General features: G+C 43.4%; 1 protein-coding gene across 9 annotated transcripts in view; it reads left to right on the top strand.

Annotated features, from left to right (window-relative positions):
* EPS8 (epidermal growth factor receptor pathway substrate 8) overlaps positions 1 to 16,205 on the top strand; it is a 212,708-nt gene that overhangs the window by 66,555 nt on the left and 129,948 nt on the right. Inside the window, exon 4 of one of the 9 annotated variants that reach the window (XM_044992400.1) lies at positions 10,259 to 10,318. The exons of the other annotated variants lie outside the window; for them this stretch is intronic. The gene's annotated coding sequence lies outside the window, so the exon portion shown is untranslated. The remainder of the gene's footprint in view (positions 1 to 10,258; positions 10,319 to 16,205) is intronic. 9 annotated transcript variants of the gene reach the window in all.

Here is a 16,205-nt window from a genome sequence, read left to right as displayed (position 1 = left end):
GGAGGGAGGGGGGAACGAGGACGCAAGGTATCCCACAGTTCCTGCTGTCTCCGAAAAGCATTTGCATTCTTGGCTGATCTCCAAATGCTTCTAGGGTCAAACACAGTGTCCGCGGTGGTCGGGGCATAGCTCGGCAATTTACGCAGCCCCCCGACCCCCAGAAGTTAAAGGGAAAACAATCCTCTGTTGACTCTTTTACATGTCACCGTATCTGTACTGAATGCTGCAGATAGACGCGATGGTGCAGCACTCAACACCAACATCCTTGCTCCCCCCACGCTATGGATGGCTGATGGTACAATAAGATGGAAATCCATCATCATCAGCCTATTGGCACATGGGGCAGTGCAAAAGGACTGGTAACCATAACGACCGTACCAACTTGCTTGGAACAGGTCGGTCAAGGCCGCCTGTTGCTAATTTTTCATGGTAGATGGTGCAGTATGGCTGGTAACCGTCCTCATCATTGCAACAGGGGGCTGAGCTCCATCAGCCCCCACCCTTCATTGTAAAGAAAAGATTCAATTGCCCCTGGACTAGCAGAGGGATGAGTGGCTCCCTCCTCCACACCCCTTAATGTCATCTCTGGACTATCATTGCAGCTGGAGGCTTCCTTCCACTCATTTCTCACAAACGACTACCTGTGTCTTATTCATGCATTCTATATTACTTCATCACACAAGTGGGGGGACAATGGTATTGGAACCCAGGAAGGCTGGGGGAAGAACGGAATGAACAGCTGGGGTTGTTTCAGGAGCACACCCTGTGAATAGCGTTCAGCTCAAAATTTATGCAGGATTGGACAGAGAGCAGCTGTGGTCTCTGGTTGTATGATACAGTGGTTCTCTAGTACACTTGCCCATAATCTAGGCAGGACTGATTCTATTTTTAGATACCCAAAAAGGAGGGATTGACTCGGGGAGTCATTCCCAAATTTTGCTTTTGCGCCCCTGGCTGATCGACCAGGGGCACTTATGACAGCACCAAATGGCGCAGTGCAAAAGGACAGGTAACCATGACCATCTTATTACCGTCTTCTTACCAGTTCATGGTATGGTAGACGGTGCAGTATGCCTGGTAACCATCGCTGCTGTCATGCAAAAGCATAAGCATGCTGCTGTGTAGCGCTGCTGGTCCGCCTCTGTCAGCGGCATCCAGTACACATACGGTGACATATACAAAAGGCAAAATAGGGTCCATTGTTGCCACGCTATGGCGTGTGCCAGGGCATTTCATGGAAAACGTGCTCGAAATGATTGTCTGCCATTGCTTTCCCGGAGGAAGGAATGACTGGCGACATGTACCCAGAATCCACCGCGCAAATGATTTGTGCAACAGCAGGCACAGGGGTCTCAACAAAAAATTCACAGAGACAGCCTAGACTCAGTTAATTGTTCGCAAAAAAGTATCATTGCAAGGAATTAACTAACTGTTTCCCATCTCACAGCTTCCACTGTCTCCAGACCTGCCACAGCATCCACCTCGCAGAGGCTGGCGAAGATTAGGCGGCGAAAGAAAAAGACAAGGGACACGATTTTCGATGAATGTGTGGGCTGCTACCTAGCCGAGGCGGACCAGCAGAGGCAGTGGAGGGAGAAAGTCTCTCTGTACCAGCGCTCACACAGCGAATGGGAGGAGAGGTGGCGTGAGGAACACAAGCAGGCGACTCAAGCAATGCTTGTACTACTGAGGGAGCAAACGGACACGCTCCGGCGACTTGTGTATGTTCTGCAGGACCGCTGCAGGACAGAGCCCCCGGCAGTATCTCTGCAACTGCCCTCCCCTGCCACAAAGTCACATTCCCCCCTCACCTCAAATAACCAGGAGGATGCCCGCCCTGGGCCGTGAATACTGTCACTGCACCCCAGCAGAGTGCTCAAGTAACCAAAAGCTCTCCTACCCTACATTTGCATAAGTCCTTTCCTTCCGGACTCAAACAAGTCCCAATCCCAGTCCCATCCCATAACTGTGTACTTAAGTAATAAAAATACTTTGCTGTTAAGTACTGTTTCCGTCATGTTTCTTCACTGAAGACTGTGTTTGAATGGGGTGCGTGGGGAAGTGCGTTGCTAATTGCATAGGACAGGCACCTTTCGCAGGGTACAGACACGGGGGCCGGATCAGCAGCGGGTAACACACACAGTGCAGTCAGCAGGCACCGTGGTCGGTATGGGAGGTGGTTTCCAGGTTCTGTGTGGGCGGTGGGGATGTGACTTTTTAGCGGGGAGGGCAGGTACAGATCTTATACAGCGGTCCTTGTCGTGGACCGCTGAGTCACGCAGCAGAGGAATCTGTATCCGTCCTCCTCCGCCACAAGGCCACATAGCCCCCCGCACACAGAATCCCAAAAAGGAGGGATGGCAGGCTCCGTTGAAACAAGCAGTCCGGCAATGCGGACCGCTGTATGAGCAGGAGCCTGTCATTCCTTGAGTTTAGAGGCGGTCTTTACATCAGCGCACACCCTACCCGCAGTCTGCGTTCCAGTTTCGACCCTTTAACGAAAAGTCATGAATAAAGAAACCTCTCCTCAGTAACAGTGTGACATGTATTTTATTTTTACACGTGTCTTGGAAGTGGAGGAAACGGGGAGAACGGGGTATTTAACCGAAGAGGAGAGTCAACAGTAACTGGGTAAAGAAACAGGGGCAGGTTCAGCTTCTCTGTAAAGAAACTGAACAGTCACAGGTCACGCTGCTCGCTGGTATTTAAAGAGTTCCTTGTCGCTGTCCCAGGCGCCTGTATAGGGCTTCATGAGCAAGTGCATTAGCGGGCAGGCTGGGTCACCGAGGATCACTATAGGCAAATGCACATCCACAACAGTTATTTCGTGGTACGGGAAGAAACTACCTTCCAGCAGGCGTCTGAGCAGCCCACAGTTCCTGAGAACACACGCATCAGGAACCTTGCCCGGCCATACGACGTTCATGTTGGTAAAACGTCCCCTATGGTCCCCCAGTGCTTGCAGAACCATTGAAAAGTAGCCCAATTTCTCAGCAGCTGAATGTGGAAGAGGTGGACGATAAAGTGCGAGGAGGAGAAAACGGCGAGGATCGCAGCGGGCTCCATGCTTGCAGTGCTGTGGCGTCCACGCTGTCACTGACCAGAAAAGTGCACGAACAGATTGCCCGCAGGCGCTTTCAGGGAGGGAGGGAGTGAGGGCGTGATTGACGGTTCAATGACGACAGTTACCCAAAACCACCCTCGACACATTTTTTCCCCCAGCAGGCATTGGGGGCTCTACCCAGCATTCCAATGGGCAGCGGGGACTGCGGGAACTGTGGGATAGCTTCCCACAGTGCACCGCTTCGAAAGTCGACGCCGGCCCCGTTAATGTGGACTCAGAAGTTCGAATTAGTGTATTTAGTATGGATACACAAATTCGACTTCATAAGGTCGAATCCACAAATTCGAATTAAGTAGATTCGAAATAGTCCTGTAGTGTAGACAAGGCCTAAGTATCAATAAGTATTGGCCACTGACAAAAGGGAGATACAAGAGTAAATAGACCAGTGATCTGCTCCAGTATGACACATCCTACATTGCTATCATAATATATATTTTTATTGTAGTTTATGCTGTCATAGGACTATTCAGTTCTTTAGTCTCAGTGTAATGTTGTGAAAGTCATCCACATTTTCTTCAGGTAATGTATGCTAATTTGTTTCTGCTTTAAGGGAAAAAACTTGAGTATCTTTATGGCTAATATTGTCATTTAGCTAGAGTATAAAAAGGTTATGATCTTTCTTATATGTGAGCACTTAAAAACATCTCAGTTTAAATGCTAGTCTCTTGTTTACTGGAGCAAATTAGTTAGGGGGAAAATATTCCTCAATGCAGTCATTGTATCTGGCTTGAATGTTGTTTTGGTGGGGAAAAAAAAACCACTCATGTGCAAAGGGGATTATCAACTTAAAATCATGTTTCTGTCTGAAAATGTTTGACCTATTGTTACAGGAAATACCTACATTTCTATAAATGAAAGTGATTATAGAGAAAATTTATCCCTCTCATTTTTTCATCTTTGTGCACTTTATGATTCTGTCTGTATAAGCAAATTCACTGTTTGACTCTGTATAGTCAGTTGATCGGTTTCCTCTCTTAGTAGTTAAAAAATATTTGGTTGTTAAACTGTTAATATCAGCAGCGAGATTCAGGGGCAAGTGCAGTGCCTGAAACTAGTCACTCTTTTGTTTTAAAAGTGAAAATTAATTTTCAAACCAAGCCTTTTAAGCCATAGCAGATTATGAATAACTACCAGGAAGAGATCTAAAATTTTTAAATCAGATGAGTGGTTTTTAACAGGTGGTAACCTGAACTGTGCTTACCCCAGCAATTTTCAGGAGAGGTAAAAAGCTTGAGTCCATTTAAACAGCCTCTGAGCCCCTCCGTTTCTCTAGCTTGAACTCTTTATATTGTGATTGTACTAGTTGGGAATTTGACAAGTAAAAGTCTGAAAGCTTGGGCCAGGAACAATCTAATGTGAAGACAAATTTAAAAAATGAACCTTGCGTATACTAAGATTCTCTTTTCCCTTGTAATTCTGACACTGATTAGTGACCATTTTCACAAGTAAGGTACCTAAAGTTTGGCAAGGACATTTTTGGCTAACAGCACTAGCTCTGGTGTCCTGCTGAAATTCTGACTTTGTGTAATTGCATTCTGTCTAAATTCCTGTTGCCTCAAATGGGTACAGTACCCTTCACTTCTTACCCTAAACTGCTGTGTAATGTTGCTGGTGCTGTAACAATGGCTGATGGCATCACACAAAGTGTGGGTATTATTCAGAGATGGATAAAGTGAAATGAGCCCTGTGCGGTATATAGATAGTAACTGTATATAAATGGTGTATAATTCTGTAAAGCACTTGATGCTTGAAAGAGAGACTCTGTATGACTCTTTTGGCAGGGTACTTGGGAGGGGTTTAGGCATTACTGTGTTTTCCTACAATATTTAGTGGTGGATGTGTGGATGTGTAAATCAACTGTCCTCCAAAAAACATAGGTTGAGATTTTCAAAGCTGAGTGGGAAATTTCGCACCTACAATTCCCATTCAGCTCTGTAGGAGCTGTGTGGTTAAATCCTCCTGTCAGCTTTGAAAATCTCAATCTTCTTCTCTCTCTATTTTAGTGCTTTACTCAAATAAAACGTGGCAAGTGTTTTGTGTGAGGAATGAAAACTGATTGTGTTTCTTTAGGCAGTGATCAATTGCTGTGGTACAGTGTAACATAGTAAACTTGGTGCTGGGCACATGGCTTTTGAAAAGACTATTTGGTCTCTGGATATTTGCACTGTGACATGGGGGAAAAACATTCTTTGCATTCCATATATTTAATGACTTCTCTTAATTCTAAATCATTCTCACTGAGGTAAGCTTGCATGGCTAATCTGCCTATCAGTGTTCATTGCTGATTTTTCAGTTATATACATTATACTTTAAAAAAAAAAAAAAAAAAAAAAAGCACTGCTGTAACTGAATACGGACTGCTCAGAAGCAAAGTAAATGTTTACTTATTAAGCAAGTAAAGGAAATCTTGGTTACCGCCCTTGAAAAACTAAGTGAGGAATTTCATCCAATATGTAAACTCAGATAGTGGATCCCACCCTTTTTGACATAAGGTTGTGTCATCTAGAGGAGTGGGGTTTTGAACATGAGTCAGAAGCTTTTACATTAAATTTTTTTCTTTTAATAGACCTGAGTTTGAGCTCTGATAACTAATTTGTTTGCTGTTTTAAGACATTTTAACTAATTATTGAAATAATTGCAGATCAAAATATGTAGTTGTCATTTTGTGTGTGTGTATGTATGTGTATATATGTGTGTGTGTGTGTGTGTGTGTGTGTGTATATATATGTGTGTGTGTGTGTGTGTATATATATGTATATGTATATATATGTATATGTATATATATGTATATGTACATATATATATACATATACATATATATAGGGAGAGAGAGTGAGTGAGTATTGGTTAGCATTAGAATATTGACTTTGTGACTCATTGACCGTAGAGTTTATTAGCAATACCCTGTGTTGTAAAATAAGCATTTTGTAAGAGGTTTTTAAAGAATTAATACTACCAATGCCTTTTTAAAACTGCAGAATCTGATTACTATGAGCTGATGAAAAAGCATGATTATCACTGAAATTTTCAAGCTGGAGAAGTAACCACAACAAAATCTAATCTACTATGCTTATAAACTTATATTTGTTTATTGACCAAATACAGGTTGATCTTGGCTGTTCACATACTTCATCTTGCCAATTTCCTGTATCAATGTTTGGATTTAGTCCCAAAAAAAGTGGAATACAGAGCCTCTAATATCTGTAGTCATATGGTAAAGATTAGAAGCAAAAGATAGACTTCCAAGGAGACACTGATATACATGAATGGAAGCTTTTTTTAAAAAAATCTTGCTTAGATAAAATGTATTAGTTTCAGTTGGTGTTTGCCTAAACCACGCTTTCTAGTAGATTTATTTATGGTCAATCAAGTTGTAATACTTGTTCTGACATTATGAGCTATGTACACACAATATTTCTATAGTTCCTTCCGTTCAGGGATTTCCTAGCCATTTAAAATCAAGTTTCATATAATCTCACCCGGGTCTTCGGTGGCGGGACCTTCACTCGCTCTGCGGGGCTTCAGCGGCATTTCGGTGGTGGGCCCTTCACTAGCTCCGGGTGTCTTCGGTGGCACTGAAGGTCCCGCTGCTGAAGACTGCGCCACAGCAGGTGGCACTTTTTTTTTTTTTGAGTGAGTTAAAAAGGCGCCACTTTGGGGGAATGTGCTCGGGGGAGCAGCTGTTCCCCTCCTAGCTACACCATTGGTCTGTATGCTTGAGGGGCAGGGCGGTAGTGACCAAGATTTTCAAACACGGCTCGTGACTTTGGGTGCCCAACTTGAGATACTTTAAAGGAGCCTGATTTTCAGAAAGTGCTGAGCCACTCAACCTCTGAAAATCAGACTTTATTAAGTTGTCTCAAGTTGAGAACCCGAAAGCCGAAGTATTCAGAATCACTTGTCAGTTTTGAAAATCTTGCCCAATATCCTATATATTTCATCCTTCAATATGTAAGACACTACTCTCTGCTTTGATAAGAATCATTATACTGTATCATGCATAGAACCAAGTACCACACGTTGTTCTTTCACATCTATTTGGGAACTTTTGTGCGTCATTTAAAGCAAATTTAAATATCCATGGCTCACTTGATCTAGAAATATATAGCATTTTTCTTGCTTCTTTTCTATGCTAGGCTAACAGAACATGCATATTAAAGTTCTGCTCTGCCACTGATTTCTGTAGCCATCATTAACTGCTAGGTAAAGACCAGTATTGGAAACCAAGTAACTCATCAATAGCCAATAAAGGACATGCTTGACTTAGGAAAAAAAATCAAGGGGAAAATATTCTACCATGTTAGATTTACAATCCTGCCTGGCTTTTTAAGCAAGCCATAGCTTGTTGGGACTCACTGGAGGGGACCCAGAGAAAAGGTATACTCATTGAAGGGAAGTGTGACATCATTGGATGCAGCCTTCTGGTTGGAGAGGTACCATGGTAAGCAGGTGAGAAGGCCCCTCTGACTGTTCCATGGGTCATTAGTGTCCATCAGAATGGGCTTGTAGCAGAGGTCCTGTCTCTTGTCCCTGCCCAGCGCCTATGAAAGATCCCCACTCCAGCTGTGTCAGCTGTGGGTGGCTTTTCCTGCTCTCAGCTGTCTGTGAACATCTTTCCTTTCATCACAGAGTGAGATGCTACAGCTAGTGCAAATCACAAATAAAGAGCTGTACCTTGAAGTGTGAGTTTGCTGCACACAAGCTCTGTGCCTTTCCCATTGCAGCAGGAGAGGGGAGAGTGAACAGCCAGGACAAGGGAGGAGCATGGGCCTGGTCTGAGGAAGCATGCAGCTGTGGAAGAGCATGAGGCCCAGAGGCTATGGCAGGGAGTCTGGTTTGCTTTTGTAAAGGAACCTCCAACCCTAGAACACAGAGTAAGGTGCCACTCCTGCCAGGCATGTACACTGCTGCTGAGTGCCACTCTATAGTTTGTTCTCTGATATAAGTTCAGCTGCCAGTGAAAGTCTTGTAGGCAGTGATGTTGTAGCTCTGTCGATCCCAGGATATTAGAGAGACAAGGTGGGTGAGGTAATATCTTTTATTGGACCAACTTGGTGAGAGAGACCAGAAGAGCTTCATGAGGCTCGAAAGTTTCTCTTTCTCACCAACAGAAGTTGGTCCAATAAAAGTTATTTCCTCACCCACCTTGTCTATCTAGTGCAGGGGCGGGCAAACTTTTTGGCCTGAGGGCCGCATCGGGTTTCATAAATTGTATGAAGGGCCAGATAGGGGAGGGGGTCATGGCCTGGCTCCCACCTCCTATCTGCCCTCCCCTCCCCCCCCCGGACTCCTGCCCCATCCAACCACCCCTGTTCCCTCACGGCCCCTTGGGGACCCTTGCCCCATCCATACACCCTCGCTCCCTGTCCCCTGACTGCCCCCGGACCGCCGCTGCCCCAATCCAACCCCTTCTCTCATTACTGATGCCCCCCCCCGACCCCTGCCTTGTCCAACCACCCCTTCTCCCTGTCCCCTGACAGCCACTGTAACCCCTGCCCCAGACTGACTGCCCCCAGACCCCTGCCCCCATTCAACCCCCGTTTCTCCACCCCCACCCTGACCACCACCTTGAACTCCCCTGCCCTCTATCCAAACCCGCCCCCCCCACTCCCTGCCCCTTTACCATGCTGCCTGGAGCTGGGCCATGCTGCCGCCACCACACAGCACAGACACTGGGTCAGGCCGGGCTCTGCCGCTGTGCTGCCCCAGGTGCTCTCAGCCCCGCTGCCCAGAGCATTGTGCCGGCGGCGGAGCGAGCGAGTTGAGGCTGTGGGGGAGGGGGGACAGCAGGGGAGGGGCTGGGGGCTAGCCTCCTGGGCCAGGAGCTCAGGGGCCGGGCAGGATGGTCCTGCGGGCCATAGTTTGCCCAACCCTGATCTAGTGGAAGTCTTGAAATCTCAGACCAAGAGCAGTGAGGAAGTTGCCTATGCACTGATATGCCTAAGTGGTTGAGCCTGCGTGGAATGAAGGTGTCCCAGAGATGTGGCTGGGGGAGGACTGTGTTAGGACACTTCCCATCCCCAAAATGAGTCACTTTGCAAGTAGTCCCTCCACTGGGCTGTCTCCTGCTCTAAGTTGGTATTGGTAAATAGTTGTGGCCAGTCTAGGGAAATTCCTGAGGAGCTGTGCATGTATTTTCCTTCTCCTGTGTCCATGGTAATGGCAACAATGACCTTCAGGTCAGGAATTTCCTGGTGTTTAATTGCTGCATTAAAGAGCCATGTTGACTTTGCCTGAGGCCCTTAACTCAGCCAGTCATTAGTGTCCAGGAAATGCCCTCTCTGTCAGTCATTATAGCTTCTCTTAATTTGAGCTCAGACGGCCTTATTAGCGTGTCCTCTATTAAACAGAAGAACAACATAGATTTGAGCCCCAAATAATTTAGTACACATTTAGAATTCGTTAATCTCATCCAAACAGTGTACCAGAAAGTTACCACCTTGCTAAAACAATACATTGGTCACTTATTTGTTAGGAGCCAGGCCCCATTGTCAGAGGCCACATGCAACAGAAAAATGAGTCAGAGAAGTGGGCAGCAGCCCAAGGATCAGCTGATTGTTGATGGCTGCCTGCCTACTCGCTGTCATGGAGTTGGAAGTGGGAGGAAGACAATTGCACATCCCATGGGGACCAAGCGGATGTATCTGTCCCAGGAGTAGGGACAGAAATTTAGTGGATCTAGATAATTAAGACTAATATTTGTCTTAATTCTCCGTAGTCATGAGTGATTCTCTTGTACCTTTTTAGTCATTTGAGTTCATTATTACTTAGAACATTTATAAGCACCTTCTTCAGCAATGTAACAAACCAAAGTCCAAGGTAAACGATGACACCCTATTGATTCTATTCCTGGCATACGGTGAGATAACGAAACTCCTTGCGGAATGTACAGAATGCTTTGTACTCTGATCTTCCAGTTCCCACCCATTTATAATCATGGCATTTTTGCCCTTAGTCATTTGTAGCTAAGATTTTAAAAGGGTTGAACAGTTATTCCTCTAGGCTTGTCTGCTGGACTGAGCTTTGCTGAGCAGTATTCCATATAAGAAGCCTTTATAATTTTTAGTTAGGAGATACTCATGGATTTTTATTTCGATCAAGCTGCCGACCATCGATTTCTGTTTACACAATTAGACTGAAGGAAGACTCTGCGCTGCTGAAGAAAACCACCACCTGGATCAGGACTGAAATAAGGTTTGAGGGAAAAAATGCTTGTTGTGGTTTCAGAGATAATTTGTCTTTGTCAGTCTTTCAGAACTCATTAATAACTGTCTAAGCTATGTCTGCATTACTGAGGTAAATGAGTGTATTAGCCTTGTTTAAGTGACAACGCTAATTTAAAATATAAATAATTTTATTTTACCAAATACAAGTCGGTGAATTTTGACTTTTTGTGGCTTTGCAATGCATTTATGAACTAGTCATCTTATGACTTTTTCGTATTCAACATATTCAAATATCAGAAGCAAACAAATATCAGTCAACATAAGGTTGCATGTTGGTATTTGACCTTCAGAATTAGTTATGCAACTAGTGGATCGACCACATGTTCAGCAAGAACTATATGTATTTGGTCAAATTGTTTTAAAAGTTCTCTGAATGCTAATGTTGTGGAATACTGTCCAGCCATTTTGAAGCTCTAGTAATTGCAAAACATTTGACAAATGGCTTTTTTCACTATACAGCCAGCTCCAATAATTAATACTGTAGTTCAGTTTCAGTGCATTTCTGCTTAAACTGTTCATTCAAAGCCTGATTTGAACTGTATAAGAGGCAAGTGAATAGAACATGTTTGTGTCGTAGTCAGCTGTATGTGGCACTTTCTTTTTAATAGTCTGTGGGACATTGGAGAACCTTTAACTGTAAAATGACTCATCTTGTCCAGGAATACTTTTTTTTCTTTTTTAAATGTGACATTTAGAGAACATTTACAGATTTGGATTCTGGGCCAGCATAAGATGTCATGGAGTGACACACTGTGACGAATCTGAGTTCTCGATGAAAACAGCCTTGACAATATTAATATAAAATGTGCAAAACACCTAGCAAATCCATGGTTTCGGCTTGAAATTGAGTGGACTAGAAGAATATATTTTTCTGATTAAATTCTGCAAGTGGGCGTTAATGATTTTCGAAATGCTGAAAGAATCTGTTCTGTAGCCTTTTTGTTCTTGGCATCTCCAGCTGTATTACAACAGCTCAAATTATGTTTCACTTCAGTGCTCTAAGGTTTTACCTTACAACATTTGAACTAAATGGTTTCAAATTCTTTCAGTTTTCTACATTAGAAAGTAAAATTGTTAATTCACAAACAGAATAATTTTATCTTTTTGATAGATTTAAAAAGATATTAAAAATCACTTTGAGAGGATAATATGGATATTTAAAAAATGCCTCAAGGTCTGTGCAAATGACTGTCTTATTTGTGTTTAAAAACTCCATACTAAAGAATTCCCAAACACAGCACTGAGTGCCCTGGATGTGAATTTTAAAATTCAATAAAGGAAAAGTTACACAATCAATCAAAGCAGGAACAGCTGCACCATGATCATTGTGGAAGTGACTCCCTAGTCGAGGATGATCATTTCAGTTCTGAGACAGGGTGAAAAATCAATCTTTGACTTTTTTTGCACTCCCTCCTCATTTTCTGCCCTATCTGCTTTCCTCCCTATATCCAATGCCCATCTCCGGTAAAATAGAGGAAAAAACCCTATTCCTTTGTGTCGAAATTCTGCATGCTTGGCCTTAGTCCAGAAGAGAATTATTTGTGGTTCATCAGATAAATCAGAAAAGCCATTTTTATTTATGTGGAGTTTTTATTTTGTCCTCTCAGAAAGTCTTGACTAAACTTCTATTTTCATTTTCACTTTGGTCCACATCAGAAACTATAAAGCTTTTAAAGACATACATGGCAGGTGCCAACTCCAATTGAAAGTCATTTGAATCTTCCCCCTTGTTTAGCATTTCTTTGCTAGCCCTATTTTTTTTAGTTAATTGTCCTCCTATGTTATAATTTGTGTGCGAGATCTTGCAGGTTGTAGATGAAGAAGTGGCTGGTGCTGTTGTAAGCTATATGGACCCTAGCAACAAAAGTTACAAGTTTTACCTGTTGGAACCTGTTCCATGGCTGATTACTGCAGAGGGTACATGCTGGGTACTTGAAAAAGGCCGATCTCTGCTGCAAGACCTCATCTGTGTTTATATGACAGCTTCAGCAGACCTCTGCTTTCCACCAATCTCAGCCACAGAGCAGGTCTTAAAGTCACTCCCCATTGAAGAGCAGAACTAGATCCTCTCAATAAGACCACTCCTGTTCCAGCCAAAGCTTCAGGGCCGCCCGGGGGGGTGCAAGTGGGACAATTTGCCCCGGACCCTGCAGGGGCCCCCACGAGAGTTTTTTGGGGCCCGGCCCCCGGAGTTTGTTTCCGCTCCGGGTCTTCGGTTGCGGGGAGTCCTTCCACCCTGGGACCCGCCACCGAAGTGCCAGCTCTTGGAGGTGGCAATTCGAAGACCCCAGGCCCCCTGAATCCTCTGGGCGGCCCTGCAAAGCTTTGCAACTTTTTTACCGGTCCCCTTGAGAGGATGATGTCTGCCCTCCCATTCCAGTCAAAAGCCTTCATCCCAACAGTTCCTGCTTTCCACTCACCTCTTCTGACTCTCCTAGTCACAGCCAAGGAGGATATTTTTTTAATACTGTGTTCATGAAATACAGTGTTTGCTTTGCTTCAGCATGGCAGGCTTACCCATGCATTTCATAGTACAGTGAGAATGTGCCAGAGAGTTGTGAGCAGAGTTAAAAAGGCTGAGTTAAATGTGACCTGAAGGAGAGTGGGGGAAAAGTAGGTTTGCTGCTTTTTAACAAGGTGGTGGGGTGGGTGGTATAGAAGCTTTTCATATAAAGAAGGCTTGAGGAAACAGATTTTAAAACAAAACTTGTTTGCTTTTTAACCTCGTTAGCAGCCCTGTCTCCTCATGAAGAACAGGGTAGGCCAAACCTGAATCAGCACACCTTTTATTCTAAAGAATCATCTTAGGCTTTCAAGAATGGTCTGTGGTTTAAAGCACTGGACAGGTACGTGTCAGATCTGGGTTGAGTTCCCCTGTATATTACAGATTTTCTGTTTGACCTTAGATATGTCACTTTTGCCTCTGAGACTCATTCCCATCGGTAACACAGACTTATTTCCCTTTTGTCACAGTGGTGATCTGTTTTTAAATTAATTAATGGTGTGAGGCCCTCAGGTAGTACAGTATTGGGAATCGTGTAAGTGCCTCGGTAGAATTTAAAGAATCAAATAAAAAAGCACCATACTCCTCCTCTCCCCCCTCCCCCCGCCCCTTTGCAGGTAGGAAAAATCTTCAGATTCCCAAAGTTTCTAGCATTTTCTTTAAAGGTTAACTTATGTGTTTCAAGGAATACTATATTCTCAACCATTTCTACATATTAATGGCATTTGTGTGGGACATAATTATAAGAAATAATCAGACTGGCTATTCATTTCCATGATTAATTGAGGAGACAACACAGATAAAACTAGTAATTATTTTTTATTTAGCTGAATGGGGGGAGGAAGAAGTAGTCACCATTTTTAACTACTTTAAGCACATACAAGTGAGCAAGCTGGTAACCTTCTATTTCAGACAGCTGTCCAAACATCATGAGTTGGTTTAGCAATTGTAGTATTCAACGTTTTGGTGCCTGGACTGTTAAAGGCTGTTAAAACTCCAAATTTGATGCATCTGTTTTTAAATGTATTTTCAAAGCCTTTGTCATTCTTTTATGTTAAGCAAATATGTTTGAAAAGCTCTAGGCAATAGACGTATGGTTTATAAAGATGGATACAAATGAGGCTCTTATTTATTTATATATAATATTTTAAACCAAAATCCTTCTGTAGTAACAGATCTATGTGCAATGGAAGAATTTTTTGATTTTAAAAATACTTTTTCTAATGAAGTTGTCATGAACAATGAAGGGAGTGTGCATATGTTGGTGACTGCTATTTTGACAAAATGACAAACTCCAAAACCTTTGGGTTAGTGGCTGAAAAAGGTCATGATTCTAGACAGAAGGTCCTAAATTGATTTTTATAAAGCAAGCAATCAGTCAAATGACAGTGCAGAGAATCCTGTGTGATGAACTTAGTGGAGTTTTGCTCAGTGCTTAATTTGCGCCATGGCTGAGCCCTGGCACCTCTAGGCTTGGCAGTTCATAGCCCCGACACGTAATTGGTTGAGCCCCGTCACCTCTTTTTGCTACAAAGTAAGCACTAGTTTTGCTATATCAAGACCCCACCTGATGGCTGAAGTCCTCACTTCTTTTTCCCAGGATTACCTCCTTTTCCACCCCAAAGTGGAATATTACAACCTAGCTTCAATCTGAGACCACGTTGAGTATGTAGGACTGGCAGTTAAGAGGGGAAAAAACATCTTTTTTATTATGACTTTACCACGTCGGTCATGAAAACCATTGAGATACAGAACATGGAATCCCAAAAGGATATATTTTCAGTCATTTTCTAAAGTGGAACCACATTTGAAATCTGAGATACTAAGCACAGTAGGATCTGGAAATACGAAATAAAGGTGACAGACAACCTTTTATTCTGCCCGTTGGATTTAGTTGCTTATTTTCTCAAATTTAACCCCTTCACACTTTACATCTTTTTTTTAAAAATGTTCAAGGAGTAGGAAGGGCTGAGAGGAAAGAAAAAAGGCTGAGGGTGAGCATAGGATGGGAGCTGCTTGTGGGGGCAGGTGGCTGAGAACTTGTATGATCCAAGGATTACATTGGAATAAAAGTGAAGAAGTCCTTCATATATACAGCTATTTCTGACATACTGGCAAAGTGGTGCATTGGGCTTGGAGATAGGTTTTTGCTTTGTCTGGCTTTTTGCAGTGCTTTAATATGTTTTCTCAGTTTGGGGGTAGGTGAAATCGGACCAGTGAGGGGTTGTGTCGTCACTTGCCCTGCAACCCTGCATGCCTCACAGTGCTTTGCTGATGTAGCTCCCAACCTGGGATGCTCCCAACCAGCCTAAAAGCAGGCGGGTCACACCTTGAGTGACTGTGTGCTTAGACAGCCCTGGTTCAGCAGCTTTGACCCCAACAGCCTGTCTCCAGCCCTGCTTTGGCTTCCACCATTGGTTATAACCACTCACAATCCCAAATTTTCCCAAAACCATGTGATCTGTAAAGTCCAGCCCTTTCCTATACAGTTCAGGGAAATAGTAAGGTTGGCTTGTTCCTCTAAAGACACAAAACACACCAGCTTACCACATTAACTGGAGTTAACAGTCACTTTAATTTAAACATAGCACCGTTGATTCATATTAATAGTAAAACAAGTTTAACAAAAGAAGATAGGATTTGAAGTGAGCTCAAGCATAAGAGAGAGAGTTTGAAATAGGAGCAAATAAAAGTGAAAATGTGCATCCAAAAGTCTAAAAGTTAATCTAGTAAGGTATAATCTTTGCCTAAGTAGGTTTCTGCCCTGTATTCAGTTTCCAGCGACTTCAGTCCCCACTTGATAGAGGGACCCATCTTTCTCAGCTTGCAAGAGCTCTGGTCCCTTGTGTCTGTCCAGTGATGGATGCCAAAGATGTCTTCTGTCTTTGCTTATATCTTCCAAAGTTCAATAACTTTGTTTCAAGAGGCAGGATGGCCTAATGCTGTTCTTCTCTACCTTCCCATACTTTGTATGTAAACGGGGCTGCCACTGATTTTATTCCACCATTCTTTTAATTTACAGAGGACAGTGGTTTGCAACCTTTTTTTTTTTATTTGCGGACCTGTAAAAAATTTCAAACAGAGGTGTGGACCCCTTTGGAAATCTGACATAGTCTGCGGACCCCCAGGGGTCCACGGACCACAGGTTGAAAACCAGTGACCCACGAGACAAGTAAATAGCTGCCTTCTCTCCTTTCTGGGAAGGAAAACTGTTTCTCCCTCTTTGGCCACATATCATTAAATATCCATATTTCCTCATAAAGTGTTAATACATATATTTCACGATGACGTTAATCACCAGTGTGGTGTTAGCTTTCAGAAAAACCCAACTCTATACACTTCTATAACACAG

The sequence above is a fragment of the Mauremys mutica genome, chromosome 1, assembly GCF_020497125.1.
Source record: "Mauremys mutica isolate MM-2020 ecotype Southern chromosome 1, ASM2049712v1, whole genome shotgun sequence".
Taxonomy (NCBI): Eukaryota; Metazoa; Chordata; order Testudines; family Geoemydidae; genus Mauremys; species Mauremys mutica.
Note: the sequence above shows the minus strand (reverse complement) of the source record. Positions and strands in the feature narration are given on the sequence as shown.